Genomic DNA, 3,717 nt, shown 5'->3' with positions numbered 1-3,717 from the left:
TTCAGCCTGGTCCTCACAGAGCATAAACCTCAGCTGGGAGACTCTTCTCCGGTATGGAGCGGGGTGTGTGTACGTTAGCCATTTCACTCTCTCTTTAACTCTTTATGGTGATGATCAGACCGTGCGAAGGCATCCCCTTCCCCTGCCCTCCCTTCCCGTCCCCTGCCTTGCCTTCCCTTCCGCGAGTGCATGCTGCGCCGAGAGCCTCGCCGGGTCCATTGCCGATGTGCATGGGGTACGGTCTGCACACTCGTGGGGCGAGGGGGGAGAAGCGCGCGTGTGTGGTGGGGAGACACCCCTTCTTTCTCGCTCCTTTTCATTTTCCAATTTCGCTGTGAACAATTGAACTTTCTGTGAACCCATTCTCACACCTGGGAAAGCTCGAGTGGAATGCGGGCCGTAGCTTACGGTCTCTAAAATAAGTGTAAGTTTTGCTTTTGAAAAAGAACAGCCCTGTCCCTCATGATGAGACTGTCAAAAAGTGCTTTTAAATAATGTCAAGGGCATGTCAGTGGAGTTCGAAGCTTTTGGAGGAAAAAGGGAAAGAAGAAATGGAAAGGAAAAGGAAAGATATGTTCTCATGATCTGAGCACCCTGAGCTTCTTGTAAAATGAACAAAAAAGTCAAACACCAATAATGGGTTAAGAGAAGCAGCATGTTCACATCACAGAGCATTTCTCACTTCTCAGAAACGTTTCTCATTTTTTCAGTTTAAGATGTGCATGATCCTAGGAAGAATCTTCCTCCAGATGGCTATTTATATTTAGGAAACAAAGAGCAGAAATATTGAATATTTAGCCTAAACATGAGTGGGCATTTTTGAACTCCAAAGCTGGGTTTGGCCAGCTTGGATTGTACAGCAATGTTTCTAGAAGGATTGTTTTGCTTTGCTTGAGATAAGATTATAAATGCAAAACACTCATCAGCGTAATCTCCTGTAATTTATAGATTCATTCTGACAGAACGCTTAATGTAATATTCTCACTGTCAATAATTATTAATTATTGACAACCATTATAAATATTTTTGTCACTATACAAACACACACATCATTCTGCACTTCAGAACACGTAGATGAGAAATGAGAAGGAAGACCTGATACAATAAGACAGCGGCCAACAGGTAATGATACTATCAAAATCACTTTAAAGAGTCAGGTTTCTGATCCCTGATGATGAATTAAAAAGATTACTCAAAAACATGTGTCTAGCTGAAGATTTAACAACAGAGGGCAATATCCTGGGTTTCACAGGAGTCAAAGAGTTTTGACCAGTCAGGGAGATCAGTATTTTATGCAGTGATTGCATTTTGTGACAGTGCTGTCACATCTGATATCATTTCATGACGATGCACATTTCCTGCACAACAGCCTCATTCATTTTTATGGTGTCTGTTACATCAGAGTTGGTTCTAACCATAGATTAAGATCTATCATATTAGATGTTGGCTCCAAGGATCTAATAATCAAAGCAAGAGACAGATAAGGGATAAAAGGGTGTAAGGGAGTATAAAGAAACAAAAAACCAAAACTGATTGGTATAACAGGTGGTTGCCTTAGCACACCAGCAGTCTGGCTGATTTCAGGCTGTTTGTAGGTAGTGAGTTAGAGAGGAATAAGACAGAGGACAATGAAGTGATTTTGCAGATGTTTGTAGGAAATTCTTCCCATATGTGAGTGCAGAGGTATGGATGGGAACCCAAAGGGACTTGGCTGAAAATGTAACATGTGGGTGAAGGATGCCCACAACCAGAACCAGCAGAAGTGGACATCATCTGCTAGGAAGTGTACAGCTGCAGGTTGTCTAGGCAGAGAGAGGCCACAAAGAAACTGGAAAGTGGAAGCAAGCAGCTTATGCTTTGTGTAGTAGAGGAAACGAGAAATCACAGCAGTCTGCAGAGTGAGGTGACATGGTTAGAAATGTTTACTTACTTTGCCTTGAACTAAAGAGCTTTGGTTTAAATTGTTACCACTATGGCACCCTCTTTCTACCACGCCAGCCGTTCAAATTGTCTGTTAGGTTGTGCTCTCCTGAGCAGATGACTAGAGGGTAAAACAGGACAAGAAAGGGGCCAGAGATCCACCATTCTCCAGGGATGCTTAGGGCCATGGGTAGCAAAGTTCAAATTAAAACAACTGGAGAAAGATTTGTTTGCCCTGACCTCAGAATTGTCCTGATGCAGAAATGGCATAAGCCGCCTTTCTGCTCAGTGGATATTGCTCTGAGCTCATGTTGCCTATATTAAAGAATATATATGTCTTGCATAAAACATGCTATTTTTTTCCTATTAGCACTCTTGAATCAAGGTTTTCCTTTGAGAAATGAACATTAGGAAATGGAAAGGACATCAAAGGAAAAACTAATACTTTGGCATGTTAGGATGCAGAACACCAGCATTAAGTTGAATGGAGTCATGTCTCCTGTTGTAACTTACCTGGAAATATAGCAAAAACTTTTGGCCCTGTTCTGTCCTTTTATGTGGGTGGAACTCAGCAGAGGCCCAAGTTCATAAGGAAGTGGATGAAGATAGCATCACCATGGAAACCTTAACCTGAATTCCTCAAATTCGGACATCTTAAAATCATTCTACCTCCTGTACTTGCCTCCCTGTGCATTAGACACATACTATCTTTCTTCTAAGAAGAGTTGTTCTTGATATTCACTGTCTCCATTCAGCCAGGTAATTTGCTAATGCACCTAACTTTAATCGTGTGAATCCCACTCATAGGATTAGAGATACAAGGGAAGCAAAGCATGGGCTGATGTGCTCCAATCATTGCATGTCTTGTACTATAAATAAGCAAGACAGGGAAAGGGAAGTAGACAAGAATGAAGAAGTGGAAAGCCTAGACAATGCTGACATCAAAAATGCATGTAAATGGGAAAATAGTTTCCAAATTTTTTGTTCTCATTGGAGTTAAACTGGATTAATATAGTAAGAGTTGTTTAAAAAGTAGCCAAAAGAAATAACAGAAGGTGTGTCTGACTTCTCAAATTATCTGGAGCATGTGGAGACAATTCCAATTTATTTTACATTTTATCTAATCTGTATTTTTTAAAAAAATAGGCCCCAGCTGCTAAATTATAAAAAACTCAACCAAATCTTTTTTTAAAAAATACAGTCCCACATAATCTAAGGTGAACCTACTGTTGATTTTTGGATTTTCTGTCTGTTTGTTATAATCATAGTGGCACACTACTTCACAGGCTGTACTCACTGTCTCCTAGATTATTTTTTTCCAGAAATTGAGGTATAGTTCTGAAATCCACCATTCCAATTCAGTTATATGATGCACTATAGAAATGATCCAAACAATTAACATGCTGAACCACAAGCACTAACACAAGAATGACAGCATCCATAGCAAAGGCTTTTGCACACACACACACAAATAATCTGAACATAATAAACCAAAAAGTATCCGTAGATATTTTTTAATGGTCACATACTTTCCTATCTATATTTAGAATTAAACGGTTGCATCACTGTCACTATGAGTAGTGACTATACATAGACACATACACACGTATATGGCTCTAATATTCTTTTATTCTGTAGCCATGAATAAATTCTTGCTATAAATGAGATTCTCTCACAGAGAGGGAGAGAGAATGAGAGACAAAAGCCACATCTTTACTCAAATATGTCATCTATCTTCATAAGCAGGAGAGAGATCTGATGATTCACTTATGGCTATGCCTCTCAAGAATAATGGGT

General features: G+C 39.9%; 1 protein-coding gene across 1 annotated transcript in view; it reads left to right on the top strand.

The window, feature by feature from the left end:
- Window positions 1-6: 6 nt before the first annotated feature.
- Window positions 7-3,717, top strand: part of TMEM196 (transmembrane protein 196) — an 18,342-nt gene continuing 14,631 nt past the window's right edge. Inside the window, exon 1 of the mRNA XM_009866985.1 lies at window positions 7-63. The gene's annotated coding sequence lies outside the window, so the exon portion shown is untranslated. The remainder of the gene's footprint in view (window positions 64-3,717) is intronic.

The sequence above is a fragment of the Apaloderma vittatum genome, unplaced genomic scaffold (assembly GCF_000703405.1).
Source record: "Apaloderma vittatum isolate BGI_N311 unplaced genomic scaffold, ASM70340v1 scaffold3323, whole genome shotgun sequence".
Taxonomy (NCBI): domain Eukaryota; kingdom Metazoa; phylum Chordata; class Aves; order Trogoniformes; family Trogonidae; genus Apaloderma; species Apaloderma vittatum.
This window is presented reverse-complemented; position numbering and strand designations above follow the sequence as displayed.